This window comes from Pyxicephalus adspersus, chromosome 7 (genome assembly GCF_032062135.1).
Source record: "Pyxicephalus adspersus chromosome 7, UCB_Pads_2.0, whole genome shotgun sequence".
Classification (NCBI taxonomy): domain Eukaryota; kingdom Metazoa; phylum Chordata; class Amphibia; order Anura; family Pyxicephalidae; genus Pyxicephalus; species Pyxicephalus adspersus.
In genome coordinates this window covers 19,813,609-19,833,942 of record NC_092864.1, presented here as the reverse complement: position 1 = coordinate 19,833,942, position 20,334 = coordinate 19,813,609, and the positions used below count along the sequence as shown (strand labels likewise).

Genomic DNA, 20,334 nt, shown 5'->3' with positions numbered 1-20,334 from the left:
GATTAGGAAAATCAAAAACTACAGTATCAATACTAATGACATACGGTACCATATATGTCATTGTTGTATTTTGCCAATAGTTACACTTTAAGTAGCTGGTGGATGGGTCCGTAGGAGAGTTTTTTGGAATTTAGTTTGAAGGATATGGGTATGATATGAAAATAGCTGGTAATGTTAGGGTTTGTGTTAGGGTTCACGAAGGGAAGGGATTATGTGTTAGATTCAAGGTAACAGAGATAAGTTAGAGGTTTGGAAAATCTTGATGTAGGGGTTGCGGGCAGTGGCTATTATATATTCCATGTAAAATATTCTATGGAACAGAGACATGCATATAACAGTTTGTTTTTATTTTTTTGGTGTTTGATACTTTTTAAAAGACCATATTTTTTTTATAGTTAATATTACCTTGACTGATATAACCTAATAAAGCAGTTATTAACTATAACGATTGAACTGGTAGATACAGAAAAGTCTGAAAAGTCTTCAATTTTGTATACAGTGTCCTTTCCCCTAGAATCATTCTTTAATGAAAGAACTTGCAGATTAGGAAAGATGCTTCTTCGGGTTTATCCCCACTCATAGATTTATTTCAATTTACATTGCTGATATATATTTCATTTAAAATTCTCAACACAGACAGGAACATATTTGGTTCCTAAGGATTACAGGCATTAAATTTCTCAGGTTTTCAGATTTAAAAGAGATCAGCATTTTTGAAGCTAGTCCTGAAATCCTTATGCATTTGCAGTGGAGATGTCAAAACACTCTATTATTCATGTTCCAAGTTCAGCCTAGGTCATGCCTATTATAAATTATCTTTTTCTTTTATAGGAAAGTTATTCTATTCCTAAAGCTGCTGCAGGCGGTGTCACATCCGCCAATGGATAGGTTAGCATGAGAAGGGATATCAAAGGGCATCTCCAGTCTGCAGGCACTTGCCACAAGGTTCCATGCTGTTCTGTCTCCTTTTATGTTGTGTCCAGAGCTACAGTGGACTCGGAGATAGGAGAGCACTGGAATATAAATGCTATCATCTATAGGGTTTCATTAAACCAGAACACATATAAACCTCACTCAGAACATGGGCTGTGTCCCATGGGACTAAATTATAGTGTAATCGTGGGCAAGAAAAATATTGACATTTATGATGCAATCTGTCATTAGCATTTACTTAGCTTTCTAACATTCTAATAATAGCTCTTGATCCTGCAAGTAGATTCATTACTTTTCTACTTGACATTACAGGATAAGAATACTGCTCTTTTTGCAGTGAAATCACATAGAAGCTTTGTCACAATGTGGACCAATTTCAAGGGCAAAATGAAAAGAAAGAATGCAGATCAATTTATATATGTCTAAATACCTATAGTACCTAGCCAACACATTTCAGTAATAAAATACTTTTTCATCACCTCCAGGACGGGCACTGTTACAATTTACAAAAATGCTCCCTACATGGTCCCTAAACCCCAGCCATACCTTACTTTTTTCTCACTTGTACAGAGCCGTATTCTGAAAAGAAATCACTTCTTTCACTTCACATTCTGTAGTCCACATTTCAAGCCTTGGAAGATACAACTATCCTAAACCCATCTCTTTTTTATGGGAGAGGGGACTCAATAGGTTTGGGGGTTTTACCAGCCTCAAATGATATCAATGTATATATTAGGTGTTGCCAACCCCAGTAGTACAATAGGTATGGAAAAGAACACAGAAAGCAGGGGGTTTTGTGGCAATGTAGAAGAATATATTGTAAGCAGGTTATATTAAATTCATATAACATACAATTTAAACATAGTAAATGTGAATAAAGTAAAATAACAGGTGATTTTGTCCCAGCCTTCCCACAAATAGCAGGGGTGGCAGAGTCGATTAAGGACTGATAATCTATACACTGATGATCCTAAAACTTGAATAGTCGCTTGAATAGTCGTGATGTAATATGGTGTCCCGACGCGTTTCACCCTTATTGGCTTCTTTAGGGGACTTCAGGAGTCATTTTTGCCAATTTAGCACCACCTTCTGGCGTTTTTTCTGATAAATCCACAGGCCACTGACTAAACCACTTCTGATCCTCATCATTTTTCCAACCATTAACATATTGAGTGCATATTGAACTCTAGGATTTGTGACTCCTAAAGTCGCCTGAAGAAGCCAATAAGGGCGAAGCTTGCCAGGACACCTTATTACATCACGACTGATCAAGCGCTCCAAATTTTAGGATCATCAGTGTCTAGATTATCAGTTCCTAATCCATTCTGCCCCCACCCCACTATTTGTGGGGAAGCTTGGACAAAATCTCCTGTGATTTTATTTTATTCACATTTACTATGTTTAAATTGTATGTTATATGACTTTAATATAACCTACTTACAATATATTCTTCTACATTGCCACACAAACCCCTGCTTTCTGTGTTCTTTACCATACCATCCCATTTTTAGGCTAACAGACTTCTAGTGTCATGAAACCCTCTCCTCCTGATTGTCACTGTCCCTAGCCCACCCCATTCTGGCTGCCAGTAAGTTATTCATGTACTATCAGTGTCATGAGTGGGTGGTAACAAAAGGCATGCTAGGAATGCCCAGTCCTGTACTCTAAACCCTGTATCATATGACTATGTATTTTAGAGTCTTAGACCTGGCTGAAGACATTTTCATCATCAATTATTAAAGTAAGACATGAAGTAAAAATAAATACAAGCTCCTAGCTATGTCATACCCATCCTGAACTGGATTAGTGATAAACTGGCAACCCATAGAATGATACTATGGGACCCATCAATACAATATAAAGTATGATTGATGGGTGTTCCAATATTCTTTTTTCTTTCTTGTCTTCCTATCTTTCCTACTAGTTTTACTTTGGTTCTCTTCAACTGCCTCTGTTCTAAGATATGTTTTCATCCCTATAGATTTCATCCCCCTGTATGGAGAGAAAGGAACTCTTGCTCCATATTTGTGAACTTTGTCATTGAATATTTGTAAAGTCTGCTGTATTCTTTGTCAAACTATCAAACAAATAAAATTTTTTTAAAAATAAATACAATTTTGTTAATATGGGGAAAGGGGGCCAATGGTGGAAAGCTGGATGGTGGTTGTCTCAAACACACAGATATCTCAACTAGCTTCTTGTTCTCCTAAAAACTTTATAAAAATGATTGGGTCTTCTTTTTATGAATGCATCTCAAAACAAAAACATATATAAACATTCATTTTGCAAATGTATTGCTGTGTGGATTTAGCCTGGAGCTTTCTTTTCTCCATTCATTAAAAGATAATGTGCATAGCATGCAATATGGTTGCCCTTCTGTGTGCAATTTAATGCAGAACAGTTTACTACTGTACGTTCCAGTGGGCCATGTAAAAAAATAAATTGCATATATTTCCAATAAATATAAAAAATCATGCTTCCCGACCAAAATCCATGCCCCCATTATTACTTACAAGCAGCTGGAGTGCTCAATCTTGCCTGTTTCTTATCTGTGTGATGCATCTCAGCTTTACAATACCTAAATATCACTGCACAGTGAGAGAAGCTAGGTAATCATATCCTAATTAATTTTAATGATTATGAATATAGATATGAGTTTATCGAGAGACCCGACTGAAGAGAGGTTTACAGATTCAATATCTGTCAGACCACAAGGAAATCCAGTTACAAATAACTGTTAAAGTTGAGGTTTAATGTGCCTATTATTTGCCTTTTCCTGTTCTACCTTAAAAATATTATTTAAACCATTTTATTTTCTCATTAAATATTTTACTTTGGATCCAATGACACCATCATTGTGGCTTTATATGGTATAAAGTCAGAGGTAGTCACCAAGAAGGGCACTGTATTTAATTTCCTTAAACAGAAACCTGTGGCTATATGTGAAGCCGAGCCTCCATGATTGAAAGAAAAGAAACCCAATTATTGAAAAAGGTAGGCCAGGGACATGAAGGCTGGGGAATAATTGGCTAAATGATGTTCATCAGCCTGGAAATGACACAGGCTCTATCTGACTTCCAATAGACACTGTTACAAGTAGTTATCCGAATAAGAAAATTATTTACAGAAGAAAAGCCTGTACAACTATGCAATGCACAAGGTACGGCAATTGTATCCATGTTTTAAGATCCTACATATACAGAAAATTCTCATTGTTCACATACTTTAGTCACAAAATACCATACCAGCCTACCTGCTGTTTAGATCCTCTGTGCAGACTTTTGGTTCGAGAGCGACAGTCTGAAGGCATACAGCTGACATGGACCTATTATCTACACTAAGCAAGTGAGTTTTGGTAAATACACAGCCAAGAAGACAAAATCTGATCCATGTATATTAATTTCATGAAACGGTGTCCAAAAAACACCTAATGCAGAAGATTAGGTTAGGACTACATTTTGGGAGGGATATGTTACAACAAAAACTGCTTCTTGCAGTTTACAGCAAAATGTGCCTCCTATAGGGATGAAGGGAGAAATGCAGTTAAACTAAAGGTTTTAATATGGCCTTACCTTTGCAAACTCTCTTTGATTTGATTGCTTGAAAAACAATGGCTGCCAGTTTAAGCTGCAGCCTATGATGAATTGCTGCTCAATATCCTCCTAAAGCTTTGCTGGCAGCGGTTGAGGGAACAGCCTGTTTTGTTGGTGTCCAGCTCATCTGTGGGCCCATATCACTGAAACTTGGCAGGGAAGCCATGCACCGGTCTCTCTACTTTCTATAATAGTGCTGCCAACATGTATTTTTCTTAATTTGTTGTATCAGTTTTACAACCCTTCCTATGACAATAATCTTACACTGGACTAAGTAAATTTACAGTGCTTCTGCCAGAGTAGCCGCCTCCGGGAGAGAGGAGGAAAAGGCCTGTTAGTTACTTACAGAATGTAATAAAACCCAAATGAGATAAAATAGCTAAGCACTTCATGCTGCATATCGAGTGCGGCCCCACACAAGTATCTGGTGAAATTACAGGGAATGTAAGGCAATTTGCAGCCTAGCATTGCTATGGTTATTTTATAAACCCGCTGCCTAGGAAAATAACATATTGGAGCAGAACACTTCTGCTTTGTGCTAGCTAAAAGCATGCATACGAATTGTTAGAGCATCAGACACAGCTGCGTCAAAATCAGAGCGAATCTCTTTTCTGGGATTTGCTTCTCGCTTAGGGTACATACACGCTGGTCTTTATCAAACTCGTAGGATCCATTTAAATCTTTGCAAACATGCGCTGCAGTGCTGTTAATTTAGAATGATACCCTAATGGACCAAGGCAAAACACCTGCATTGTAGCATACTGCACAACTTGGCAACACACTAATACTTTGTGGTGGGTTGCGTTAGAAAAAACATCCTGTAATTGAGAAAGCTAGGGTGGATTGGCAGTCTATTCATTTTCAATGTTCTGCTATAATGCGTGTGCCTTAATGCACTGCATAGATCTCAATGGGCCCTTTGGAAAGAATCATAATCCCAGCTTTACAAATAATGCATCTGTGTTCTCCATTGCAGCTAAATACATTCACCTGTGATTCATCAAGCTTACATTGTATCTTGTAGTTTTGGATAATTTGTCTTTAAATGGCCCTTATATGGTCAAAGCACAAAGTAAAGTAATTAAAACATCAAGACATGTTTAAAGTGGGTTTCATTGCTATTTAATGTTCACATCCCAGCTGACACATAAAAAAAAAAAATGCTACATAAAAGAAAGAGACAGCAACAAAGCAACTGGGACTCACATTAATGTCATTGCTTACAGAAAACCAGTGACCCATTTACTAAAGGGGTAGAGAATGTTCAACCTGCCACCAATGTTATGATAGTAAGTAAATGACATTCACTTAAAGTGGAACTAAGGCCATGGGACTCACCTATCCTTGTTTTATTTGCAGGGCACCACCATATTATTTCCCCTTCTGCCCAGCAATGATCTTTCGCTGTACCGGAGTGAAGTAATTTCTGCCTAGGCACAGGGGAGTTCATCTATCCCAGGGGTGTCAAACTCAAATGCACAGAGAGCCAAAAAAAAAAAAAAAACGTAGACAAAGTCGCGGGCCAACCTTGAAATTTATTGAAAAAATTGAGGATTTTTTTCCTTCTAATTAGATATAAAACCTTTTCACATGGAAACAAGAAGGTTTTGCTTCACATTCAATCTGGAACAAGCTTATAGTAGAGAAAAAGGCATATTTTTTTTTTAATTTTATTTAAGAAAAAAGAGAAAAAATCTTATGCCTCATTGTCTGTTTGTAGCCTTCTGAGTTAAATTTCAATGGTAACCTTTTTGCACAGGCTAACAATATTAATAACAATATTCTTTTATGAAAATCCAACCATTCAGGTCCATGCCTTGGAGTAGCAAGGAAAAGTACACCTGAGGGTGAGTGCTGGAAATGCCAGACGCAGCCAGTATGGAGTGGCCCGCCATCTTATGAGTGGCCCGCCACTGAAACTCCCTCTTCATTGAAATTGTGACTACAATTCCCGGCATTATTTGCGTCTATAAAACAGTCCAATGCAGGGCCACGCATAGGCAGGGAGATAGACACGAGTGATGCCAAGAATTGTAGTAGTGGCTCTATTTCAAGGCAGCGCTGGCCAGCTGCAGGTAATATTTAGGATTCCTTTGGGAGCCAGAAAAAAGGACGCTGGGGACCAGGTTTGGCCCCCGGGCCAGAGTTTGGCACCCGTGATCTATCCCTTGCAGATGCATAGGAAGTCGGGATTGGGTTTCACTGGCAACCAAAGTTGACGCTGAGCATGCGCACGATCAGGAAGTAAAGACATGTTATTGCAGAAGGAACATTGCCTGTCCCCTTTTGCAATAACCACCTGCCTGATACATTTTCCTGGAAATGTGCTGTGATCCACACAACTACAGCTATGTGCAAACATGTACACAAAATGGTTCCCAACCATGCCTATCCAGTTGAATGGGAGTGGTTGGGAGTACAGATAAGCCTGTAGTAGCATGCTGCGGTCAACCAAAAGTCTCAAATTGCCCTAAATGGTAAAATATTTTTAATTGCTTTTACTAAGATGTACACAAAGCCAATATGATTAAGATCAGACAAATTAATTAGCAGATTTTTTAGGATATTGTTTCAGCCTTGTCAAAAAACAATGTGATTGCACAGAGATAAGCCTAAAGTTTAATCTTCCATCTTTAGTATAAAGCAGATAATATCTGCCATTGGCAGTTTGTGCGAAAGTATTTATTTTAAACAAAACTAACTGTTTCCTTAAGGGTTATTTTTTTTCCATTTGAAAGGTGATCTGAAATTAATTCTTGACAGTATTTTCTAAACTGTGCCCACTTGCTGTGCTTTATTTTCTTTCCAATAGATTTATATTGAGTTTTTTTTAATAAAGGCATTCAATAGGCTCACGGTCCTTTTGTTTAGACTATTCACAACAATTAGATACCTCAACCTTAGACAGCATCTGCAAAGAGAGCTTGCTTCCACGTTGCAGATAAATCTATTAACTGGTATAGAGAAAATTGTAAAGAATTACTGGCTAAAAATTTCAATCTATAGCTGAGAGTCGCTTTGCTAACAAGTATAAATGTCAACTTCGATAAATAATATCAGCCTCAAAATGAAATACCTGGCTAGTAGAATGAAAAAACAATTTAATCAAATTTGGTCAGATCAATCAAGAAATTCAACCAGATTCAGAATTTGAAAAAAGGCTTAAAGGTATTACTTTTAGTGAAAAATATTTAGACATGGTTTCCTTTTCAATTTTCAGAACCTTGGACAGCAGAGGAATAATCTGAATCCCTTTTCTGTTTTGTTCACCTTCAATTGTGCTGAAAAAAACAATGGGAAAAAGTTGCCTCTATATAACTGGAATAATGGAATCAGGAAGGAATTCTTTCCCCATGTTGAAGCAAATTGTACCAGGGTTTTTTTTTTGCCTTCCTCTGGACCAATTATGTCTTATAAGGTTTAATATCTGGGATATGTTTATTTCTCTAGTGGTTTAATTTGATGGACGTATGTCCTTTTTCAACCTGATTTACTATGTAACTATGTATTTTTGCCAACATCATTCCTGACATTGGCTGCAGCTGTCTGTTAAAGGCAAAGACAGTCTTGCCAATGTGGCAGCCTGTCATTGTATGATCCAAAATAGAGGCACTTTTGCCTTCACACTGGATAGATCCAATAGCATCCAATAGATCTGAATAGCACTGAAAAATGACTGCGATCAAAACTGTCCGCCCATCACTACTCAGCATGTGCTTAGGTTTCCTTATTCGTTTCCTTTACCAATATGGTGTCCAGGAGAGATGTAGAGGCCATTGGATGGAAACAAAGTAGATGAAACCACAGATGATGCAAAGATCAGGGTGAATGGGCAGAATAAAATTTCATTTCTTTTGTAGGATATGCTTTTTTTACCTCGGTGACAAAGTTGGTTTAAATAGTGATTCCAACAAGTTGACTCAACTCATATAAAATATTAGTGTGTTCAAGAGCTTCTGTTCCCTTTAGAACTGCTTTACTTCACATACAAGTTATTAGGAACTCAAAAGCAGTTTAATGCAGAATGAAGTCAAATGAAAAAAAAAGTCATAATGAAGGTCAATGTCACCTGTGCAGAAACTCAGCTGGAGGAATCTCTAATTGCAAGATGCATGCACCTGGAGGGACACCGTATGCTCCGTCTATAAAAACCCTCCAATTTCATGCGGACCATTCCAGACAAATCACCAAGCTTTTAGCAGTTGCAACTGCTTGTGTAGAACCAGGGAAAACAGGGACCTAAATATTCATGTGGAGGATTCATTTAGGATCCATCTCCTAAATAAAAGAATTTGTGAAGTGGGACAGTCAGGTGCAGACCATGAGTGACAGGAAGAAAATGATATCTAAACGGTAGGTGAATGAGTTCAAATGCAAAATTTCATGTCTGACTGGAGTGTAACTTTAAACAAAGCTATGAATTCCATCCAAAAAACGTATTATATTTGTCTAAGATGAAGTGTATAACTTCCATCACACCCTCCATTGGTCCATCCAATTCTAAACAAGAAAGACGGTTATCAGGTCGTATTTCCGCAGCCCCTTCTTATCACTGGTTCTGCAATTTCCATGACAACTGCCATGGCTCAGTGGAAAATAAAGCTTCACTTTCAAAACCCTGCAGATACTAAAGAAGTGGTAACTGGAGACACATTATTTTACGATAAAACCATCATATTTCCATTGCCTCAAAATCAAATGATTTTAATGTCCCAAAACACTGATTTTTCAGAGCCACCGGAGACTCTAAATGAGGGTCAGGTCGGAAAGCCAAATTAAATGTAAGTAACCCATGAATAAATGATGCCTGCTAATTCCCAGCACCAAGATTTATATTTAATTAACAAAAATACGGAATGATGGGTAAAAAGAAGAACAGAAACAAAAGAGAATAATTAAATCTTCATGGCATTTTTTAGCTCCCTGAGAAATGGGATACAAGCCGACCTCACTTACCGTTAAAGTGGAAATCTCAGACCGTAGCAATTCTCCAAGTCGCTGATGCCATACGATGAACAGAGCACAACAATGTTCCAATTTCGTATAAAATTTAGTGCCTTGTCTTCTGTGACTTGGTACATGAAGGTTGAGCTGGTAAAAAAGAGAGAATTTTAGACAAAACGTTAGTAAATAATGTAATCGAAGATTTGAATAATAAAATTATAAATTCAATTTTAAATTACATAAAAATGACAAAATTAAATAAAGACTGTATTACACCATACAAATTGTTTTATAGTAAACTCTATGCTGGGATTTTCTCATGTGGTCTCTAATAGAGGAAGGGATCTGATTTTATTACTTCTATCCAACCACAAAGATCATGTGACCATATTTGTAGGCTACTGGGGGTCCTATTTTACCAATAGTCATACTCTGCTCAGCCCTATTTCTGTAGTCGGAGGAGGTATGCTTGATGTCAGTATGATATCATCTTACAGCTGGTGCAAAAAAGATAACAGGAATATATAGAAACATTAATGCTGAACTCGTGGCACAATAACATACATTTAATTATATTCCACAATATAGAGGGCACGAAGAATGATAAGCTAATTTGAGTGCACCAAATGTCATTACTGATCTGATATCAAGGTTGTTTTATTAAAGGAAATATAGGATGTTCACCTATCAATGTGAACTATCCCGTTTCACTTAGCTTAGTAAATAAAATGAAGCTTGGATCACTTTAACCATCCAGTCATATAAAAAGGAAATCTTTTTTTATATTTTCCTGCATATGATTGGGTATTATTTGCAAAGTGAATTTTCACCATATTTAAAGGAATGTAGGCTGTTTACTTACCAAGGTGTTTTTCCCATTTGCAAGGGAAAATTAGGTTTGCAAAGAATATGCAATCACATACAAGGGAACGTAAATGATTATGGGTATGATTGGACAGTTGACGTTAGCGGAGCATAAACACATTCACTAACATAAGTGAAATACCCATTACAAGGGGATAATTATAAGTGCAGAAACTCTCAGTCACACTCCATATAAACAAATAAAAACCAGGGTTCAAGAAAAAATTCATATATCTCCCGTGTTTTTACAGCATTTGTTTGGATTCCTTTCTGTTGCAATACAGCGCCCTGTAAGTTGCAGTGACCCTTTAAGGGGAAAAAGGGGGAGATCCCAAATTAGAACCTTTACGAATCTTTAAAACATAAGAGTTAGGCAATGGGTTCAGAGTTCCTAGCTCTCCTGTTGAGTGACTGGCTATTCTTTATTGTTGGCGACAGGGTGTTAGGCTATAATAGTGTGGGGGAACAATTATAAGCAAAAGTAGTTTTTTTTACCTCGTCACTGGGTTTGGCACCTAATCAGACAGGTGTTTGTAATGAGATAAATGCTGTGAGAGTTAGAGGAAGAGAAGTACTTGTCTCAGAATTCTAGAGAAGAGCCTCTTGGTCCAGATGGTCTGGAGCCATTGGCCTGGTTCACATGAAGGCCCAGATGTTATATGGACAGGATTTGAAGTGAGAAATCTTTCTGCAGTCTGGGACCTTTGATGGAGAAGCTTACAGAGAGGGGAGATGGATTTCACATAAGAGAGGAGCCCAAGTGACTGTCACAGCAAGCTACCAACTCCAATTGGAAGCTTCCTCATGAATGACCGATCACAGAATCTGATCTGCTATTGAGGCCTTTAGTACAACTAAGCCGGGGAATATGGATAGTAGAGAGTTTCCACACTTTACGATATGATATGCCAGTGCCTCCTGGATTTGGGATCTGCATATTCAAACATTTTCCAATCCCTCTCTCCTGCTAGCAACTTACAAATAAAACACTTAAGACTGAGACTTAAACTCTTCCTGTCTAAATTAATATAGGAGTTGCCATTCCTGGCATTGAGTTCAAGAGTACAAGCTAATTATAATTTATTACTTAGTGAATCCCAGATCTGAAACAAGTTTGCAGCCAGTGAAGTCAGATCTTTTGGCATACTTGACCAGGACAATCAGTTGATATGTGGGGAGGCATTGAGAGGAATACTACCTTTATCAAAGGCAAATCAGCAATGGTAGTGTCAATATTCCCTTTATGACCCTTTGCAATAATAATATATGTGGTCTATAAGGGAGATAACACATGATCACCGATAGCTCTTAAACATGTCAAACTTTTTGTGTATTTCACTTTAAAAACACTTTTCCTGGATCATTGTTAAGCATCACAAATATTGTATAAACATGTTGCTATTGGTGTTTATATTACATCTAAAATATTCATGTTGTAATAAAATGTGGCCTGAAGCAATGCGACTGTGTAGCTATGTTCCAGTGCTTGTTTATTAAAACTATTTAGCAAAATGCACTTCATACTCTTCATACTCACCATTCTTTGCTTTCTCCTAAAACTGTACATGACGGTGAAAAGCCAAATGGCACAGGAAGTTACAAAAGTTGGCTTGTCCCGGTGTGGGAGGGGGACTTATGCTGGAAAAGCATTTTCATGCTTAGCTTCCTCATTAAACAAATTAATAATTTCCAGGACACTTATCCAGAGCACCAGACATGGATCAAAACACTGATTGGGAAGTGTACCATGAATTTCTATAAGCTACATACAGTTCCCAGACTAATTAGGAGAAAAGTCAGCAATCTGTGTGTCATTCCTCTTCAGACAGCAATAATGGTAACTTCATATCAGTCTAAGTTCTGTCATGTGGAAAGGTAAGAAATTTCTCCCCACTGTTCTCTAAGGGTGGATTCTCACAAATGGATTTCTTCAGTCATTTGCTATTTGTTAGCAAATCTTTAGAACTCTAGACCAGATCCATTACAAGTTTGCTGTATCCCCCAGCTTCACTAATGAAATTGTATCCTCTCCAGCCTTGGAGAGCTTTAATAAATCAGGCCGAGTGCCTCATAGCCTTTAGCTTATCAATGTCAACACTTAAGTACTAATACCTAAGTACAAAGAGTTATAACATATACAACAATTTAGCAATGTCAACACTTTGAAAAGCCTTCATGATCAAGCAAAGAAAGCATGATCCATGGTCTGTTGCTTAAACAATATCCATTAAAAGCTGCAGCAAGTCCAGGAGCCTGCCTTATATAGAAAAGGTTAGAAAAAAGAGGAGGCTTAGCATGATATTTGGGTAAAGCATTGCAAAGACCATGAGATGCGTATGGGTCCGTAATAAGGTATGAAAATGGTGTTAAATACAGAAGCATAAGTATAATCAGCTTTAAAGGTGGACAGAAGTGTAAAGGAACAGTCAAAATGTCAGGTGTTTTTGAAGGTAGCCTTAGCCACCAGGGGTATGTACATAATCCATACCCTTACTTTGGGGGACATACTTTTTTAATATTTATTTTATTTTATATTGAGGTGGACTAAGGCTACATGTACCTAAAGAGCAGCCATTGTGGGTTCTAAAAAATATAATCCTATTATTTATAGCATACAGAGTTCCAACATTTGGGGTTAATACACTTAGACTGTCCATAATTGGCAGTTTCAATCAGGTCAGTGTGGTTTTACCAGTCATTTTCCTTGTTGACATTGGTGCCCCATCTGTCTACAGATCACCCTCAGGCAATCAGAAAGGGAAAACATAGATGGGACCAGGATGATGCAGAACAGTAAACACATACACAAAGTGTAAAAGTGAAAAATGTAAAGAAAATGAGGAACAATGGCCAAATATATTTTGTAGTTGAGAAATCCAAAAAATCACTTTAAAAACCCATAAAACAGTAAGAAAAGGAATTCCAGACTGTCAATAATAATGCTTCAATTCCACAAGTCATCTTCAGTTCTGCTATTATATTAGTAGTGTTTCTAGTTATGTATGAAGAATCAGACATTCTACACAGTGAAGGGCAATCGCACAGTGATATTAAATGTAAACAGACAGAGATGTATATCTGAGCTTTGAGTTCCCTGAGGAGCCAATGCCAAGATTCACTGGTGACTCCTGACAAAACCTCCTCGGGGATCTAAAATGTTGAATAAACATCTGGATCTGCTTAACTTCAATACCATTTTGTGGATGACTTCAGTGTGTTGGATTAAGGGGTTTTGTACATGTTACACTTGGTTTGAGCTATTCTTGACATTACAGCTAAAGGACAACTAGACAGAAATAGAATAGATCATATCAACCATTCAACATGAGCCATTTCCCCCATATCCCAGTCATTTGGCAGCAATGCTATTGTTTTTTTGTAAAGTGATTGAAGCCATTCCGTTACCCTTTTTATATTGTATGATTTATGTAATATAAAAGAGCATGTAAAAAATGCAACAATAATTATATACAATCAGAATAATTAGTGTTTCACTAGCATGACTCCAGCAGAATGAAGTATGAGTGGGTTACAGTCCTTTGTATATCAAAGCTACTTTTGACAGTTCCTCACTAGATACATGATAGATCTGAAATATTAATAAACCTTGACCTGAAATATTACGAAACCTTTTTGATCTAAAAACTTTTTTCACCTTAACATGCCGATTTTAATCAACCCCCAACCTTCCAAAATTAAAACTGTGTTTTTTCCACCTTATAATCATGTATCTAGAGAATATTAAAGTTCACTTGAAAACATTAAATTATTTAGGTTTCAATTGCTACTAGAATTCTTCTTAAAGGCAGCCTATACATTGCCCATGGAAGGCAAAGAGATTATAAGGGACACAGTACAAAACTTTCACTGAACTTACCTTTCTGTCACTTTTCAATTTCACTGACATTCAACAAATACCCAATAATTTCAGGTACAAGGAGAACCCCTCCCGGTCTTACATACTGCTACACAGCCAATCACCAGGTCCTGATGCTGTCACGGAAGGTAAGCAGCATGTATAGTCAATGCAAGTTATTTTTTTTTAGGAAGGGTTTCTCTTGGAGTTCTGACATTGAGCCATGTTTACTATGCCTATCACATAGTAAAATTGTTGTTTTGTCCTCCTTGGGTAATGTCAAGGTTGTATTTAGGAATAAGTGGTATATCCTTGAGCTTTCTTACATTTTTGGGATTGCTCCTGGACATCTCTGAAAGAAACCAGGGATCAGACTCCTAGACCCGAGAGGTATTCTAATAAGAAGAGAATACAAAAATGAAAAACTAATATCTTTATCTGTACATTTTACCAAGCAGGACCTTACTATCTTATTCTTTTTATTGTTATATTATATATATATATATATATATATATATATATATATATATATATATATATATCTTTACTGTATACCCTTTTATAAAGCACTGGAGAATACAAAGAAAATCTAAATACAAAAAGTAATAATAATATAATACGACTGGCTTTCAATCCAACTTGTCCTGGTGATATATAGTTAATTTATAGAGTAGATCTGTTTATTGCATTACCAATCATGCAATACATATAGCTGGGACTACATAACAAATAAATAGGATGTTCTTAATGTGCCTTCTAGACAAAGATTCAGCAGAAACTCTGCTTTAATTGGTTTACTATCTACAACATATTCCTTTTCATTTCTCTCTCTTTTTTTTTTAAGAACCCAATTTGCTTGGCGGTTTTGTTTGAAGTTCTGCAGGTCTTTCTCTTACTTTATTTGCAACATGTTCTTGTAAGAAGAAACATAACCAGGATGCTATTAATTTGTTCTCTAGTGATTCTCTCAAAGGATTCTGGGATCAATGTCACCGCTCCATCCGGTCCCAGTGTGCATAAACTGCTTATGCTAAAGGATTAGCAGAGAGAGAAAAAATTGTATTTTTTGGGTGTTTTGTTACATTTATGTCTTGTTGGCTGTGGATTTATCAAGGATTAGAACGTGGTTCTGCATAATATATCAGCAGAATATATTATTATAACAAGTGAGTGTGTTGAAACAAAAAAAAGGTTTAATTTAAATAGTCCGTATGGTGATTTGAAATAGGAAGCTCGTAATTTGCAGCTCGGAAGACAGTTGCAAAAGGTAATTCTGAAGGGTAAAGAAAACGGAGAGCAGACATTTCTTATAATAAAACAACAAGACCACAATGACCCAACACATTCTGGCATTTTGATATTTCAGTAACTATCTGTGCATGGGTTTTAACAATTTTGGAGTGACAGTGGATGAAAGTAATTTAGATGTCCTCTCTTTCTTTATAGACTTTAGCATGCATTTTGTATTTTCCTGAAAAAAACATGGACCTTTGAAATGACCCTACCTTAAACAAGATACTGCTTATTTAGAGAAGACAGCAGACTGCAAAAAAGAGATCCATTAAACTAACTTTACCGTTATTCCTTCTAACCCTCTCTGTAACGACAATAATACATTTCCCATATACCATCCCTGTAACCTTAACATTTGCCTCTTTATGACCAACACTAAGGTTACCAACAACTCTTCTAGTGGTCCTAATACTTCCCTGTGACCACCAACTCTAAGCTTACCACCTAACCTCTTTGGGGTCCTAACACTATCCTTCCTGTTACAGTACGACTATCAACCCCCCCCCCCAACTCCCCATACCTCTAACACTAACCCTCCCTGTAACCCTTTAACACTAACCTTTCCCTCTAATTCCAACATTTATCACTGACCCTTCGTGTAGTCCACACAATAACCTTCCTCAAGTCTTTTTAGATCTTCCAAGTTTTAGCAGATGTACCATCAACCATCCTCTGGCCATTACACACCATAAACCAACCAAAGGGCTACCTGCACTCTTTTGTTTCAGTAAGGTTAGTTCCTGTTACAATATAATATGCAGCTTGATTAACTCTGTCCCCTTTTACTGCTTGAAGACCGCTTTGCTATTCTGCACATGCAAGTGGTGCCAAGCAAACTGAATGTAATGCAAGAGTCTTCACAGACACCCCCAGCACTAGCCGTAATACTTATAACAAAAAAGTCCAATGTGGCCAATAGCCTCCTACCTAAAATAAAAACAGTGTGGGGTATCTACTGGAACTGGCTATAGTCATCAAGTGGCTGTAGGAATTTTTACTGTGGTAGATGAGTAGAATAGAAGATAGTAACACTGGTATTAGAGCTGAACTCCAGGCAAACAGCTACATTAATACTTGATATACATAGGATTTACCTGCCACTCAGTCTTATGATGAAATCCTTACCAGTCAGCACAGCTAGCATGGTGACCTCACTTTTTCATACAACACCAATACAGCTTGGTAAGAATCCTAAATATTGTCTATAGTCTAGGAGCAGCAGGACTCCCTCTACTTACTGAACTCTCTCTTCCTATCAGAATGTGATCAGTGCATGAAGCACACCTGATTGGCTCTTAGTACTGCCCCCTCCCATCCTATTCTGAGTTTTGCTGTACAGGAAATAAAGAAGGCTGATACAATCATTAAATTAAAAAACTCACTAGTTGCTTTTAAAAAAGCAAAGCATTGTTTTGTTTTTAATTTAATACACAATAACCAATGTTGTCCTTTTCCAGTAGTTATGCATAAACATGTAAAACCAAATCACAGTTTGGGATTGTATTGTTAGGCTGACCTGTTAGATATTCTGCAGCAGCATACACTTGACTGCTAAACAGATACAACTTGCAGGTCTGATTATACTGAAATACCTCCAAATAAATCCAAGCATTGAATCAATATGTGGTCAGACCTGATTATGTGAGACCATTGAGCTATTTGGGAAATATTTCTAAAGTGACATTTTAGGCACAAATCTATGTTTTGTTATCTTGGAACAGTAGATAAAACTGTACTGTATTTGCATCAGTCAACTCCATTAAAGTGCTAATCTTGAAATAATTGCATCTTTTGCTATGGAGGGAAGTGGAAAAATTGGATCAATAGGGTAGACATTTGTTTTATGAAGAATTCATAGCTATTTCATCCATCAGTGAATTGCTCAGTATAGTTATAGATTCTTATGCAGTGTTTAGTAGTATCTATCAGAACATTTTTGTATTCTTTTTTAAATATATATTAACATAAGGTTTGCTAAAAACAGATTAAATTGCATAATAAACCTCATAATAATGTTTTCTGGGACTTAGTGTGCTTCTTTGAGGAGCTTTTTGCTAGGATGCATTGAATAGAACTTTAACACCCAGCCTCTGAGGGAGCACCACAATACTTTAAGATGTTTGCAAAGTTGTGACAATGTTTTAAGGTTTGCTGCTAAAAAAATGTGTACTGGAGAAGCTTGGATTTGCTAAAACTACAGCAAAATAGAAAGGGACAGAAGAGATAAATCATGCAGAATATCCTGTGAAGATAAGCAGATAGGGCTTAGCCATGGCTCCTATGTGTTGAAAATCTGTAAAGTCTGGAGCTGTTTCACTGACTACTTGGCATTCAGGCTGTGGCCAAGTCCCTCTGAGAGATACTTGTGATAACTTGGTGAAAGTGGAATGAGTGAAAATTGGCCTAGTGACCCAACCTGGACATGCAGGGTACCCATCCGCTTTGGAAGCTTCTGGTGAGCCTTCCCCCGAGGATGCCTGTGCATGCAAGTTCCTGTAAACTCCAAAGTTGAATGACTTTTTAAAAAGTTAGTTCATTTGATGTTTCTCTTTTCACTCTTCAATCACAGGGTAGGGAGTTAAGAAGACCTACAAGTGTTACTAAATTTAAACAGGTCCCTTCTTATGCTAGATAGGATTATTTCAAGCAGTAAATGCTAGTTGAAGGCCAAGGATAAAATTTACCTAAAGTTCACAGTTACACACAACAAACAGATGCACTCATGGCTGACCATACATTATAGCCAATAGAATGTGCTGCAAAAACTGACATTGTGATAGTAAATTAAAAATAAATGTCTAGAGCACTGCCTGGCCTTTAGTTACCTTGGTAATATAAATGGGACATTAATTAATCAGACTTACTTCTTTTACCTGGTCAACAAACTTAGCGATTGGCAAAATAGGGAGGAAGGAAAAAAATTGAAATCCAAGCAAGACACAACTGAAGAGTCAAGACAGTTTAAGACTAACATCACCCCCTAAAATCTCTTCTTAACTGTAAGCTTTAACAAAAAAATCCAATTGCCATTGAAATCAAGTTTTTAGGGTAAGTATATATATTTTTTCTAAAATTTATATAAAAGGATCTGAGACCTGACAATCCTGACAATCCTTTATCCTGTGACTCCAATAATCAATGTGCGGAATACCCTGTCCTTTGTTGGTCCTCTGGAGCTCTGAGCTCAGTTAGCCTTATCTAATAAACCATGGTAAGAAGTAACTGTGTTAGCGTGCAAACGTAGCAAAAGGGATATTGCTTGACAATAATAAAGTCCTAATGCTATCTCAATAATAAAAGCAACGCTTTATAACATCCACTGTTCATTGACTTTATTCCATGTTATTTGATACTGGCGTATCTGTAGTGACTAGGAAAGTCAATCTGTTCTATGTAACTGAAACCATTATTCCTCTCTGGAATGTCTTTAATCTTATCACTAACATAATATTGTTTTCATATATAACCAAAATGCTCTGCAGATCTAAGGTGACTGGGTATTTGACAAAGATCTGCAAATAACCGCACCAACAATAAAGAAGAACACAGGCGCATAGTCACAGTGCATAAACTCAAAAGTCACATTAATAAAACCATCTTCAAGAGATAGTGATTGTGTTGTGCGTAAAACAAAGTTATCAGCAATAAACAAGGCAATTCCGAGCCCCCTTTATGGCCAATGGTGGGACTGTTGGCGATGTCACATTGATTATGAAGGACGCTCAAATGCCAGGTTTGTGAAACTCCATTGCAACGTGTTCTTTACACCTTCTAAATAAACTTATGTATTTGGAGGGCCTTGCATTGCATTTGTATTAGAGCTAATAAAGGTAAATGCACCAGCTTTTAAACAGACCATGTTGTCAGACCTTTCATTTCAACAACAACATTACCAGATTCTATGAGCACTTAATGTATTTTAGGCATGTTGTTTGCCCAAAAAGGACTGTGTAGACATCCAAAAACTCCAGGCTGTCATTCTAATGATACACTATAAAAGCTTTCTTCTACTCTATTCCTCCTGAGTAATAATTTTCTGGTCTTGGGGAATCCCTGCAAAAACCATAGAAGGTCAATGGAAAAAAGACCCTACACTGCAGGTAATACACTTCACAGTCTAAAAATGTTTAGGTGTCATGCGGTAAACTTTGGCAGGTGTTACAGGCCACAAAACTAGGAGATTACCATTACATGGGAGGTCAATCAGTCAAAGCTTAAGAAACCCCTAGCAATCTCAAGAGGAGGCCCTAGGGTTTCACAAAATCCTGATCCAATATGACTGCTCAATAGTAAACCCCATTGTTCAGTCTCTGGCTTCTACATGAAAGGTTATATAGGGAAGTAGGAGGAAGGTGGAGGTGCTGGCTCAGCACAGAGAAATTATACACAAAAGGTGAGAGATATAATGTGCAAAAAAGTTTAGGGAGCTGAAACTTTCTGTAGTTTCGATTCCCTAGCAAGTTCAGAGACATATTGCAAATCAATATGCAATTTTTAAGTTGTTGACAGGGTCTTTTTAAATTGTCTAGTGTATCTACAGGCAGTGCCTGGGAGACTGAGAAGGAAGTCTAGTATTTTTTTTGCTTTTTTTCTGCCAATTTGTTCATCACTTTGGCTATATTGAGGTGTTTCCTTTACTCAGATTGCTATCTGCAAAGTATGGTAAAATGGTTAACTATTCATCATATGATACACGTTAAAAAATGAATTCTGGGAAAGCTGACATTGAGTGGTACACGTGGTTGAATGCGCACATTTTTTTACATTGATATCACATAATAAAACTAGAATTCATGACTGCACTTGCCAATAGCTTTGGTTGATTGCAGTATTGCAAAAAACAATGGCATG

At 37.1% G+C, this 20,334-nt stretch overlaps 1 protein-coding gene across 4 annotated transcripts in view; it reads right to left on the bottom strand.

The window, feature by feature from the left end:
• ELFN1 (extracellular leucine rich repeat and fibronectin type III domain containing 1) overlaps positions 1-20,334 on the bottom strand; it is a 344,736-nt gene that overhangs the window by 72,120 nt on the left and 252,282 nt on the right. For all 4 annotated transcript variants that reach the window (XM_072417760.1, XM_072417762.1, XM_072417763.1 and 1 more), the window contains one exon: positions 9,483-9,617. The gene's annotated coding sequence lies outside the window, so the exon portion shown is untranslated. The remainder of the gene's footprint in view (positions 1-9,482; positions 9,618-20,334) is intronic.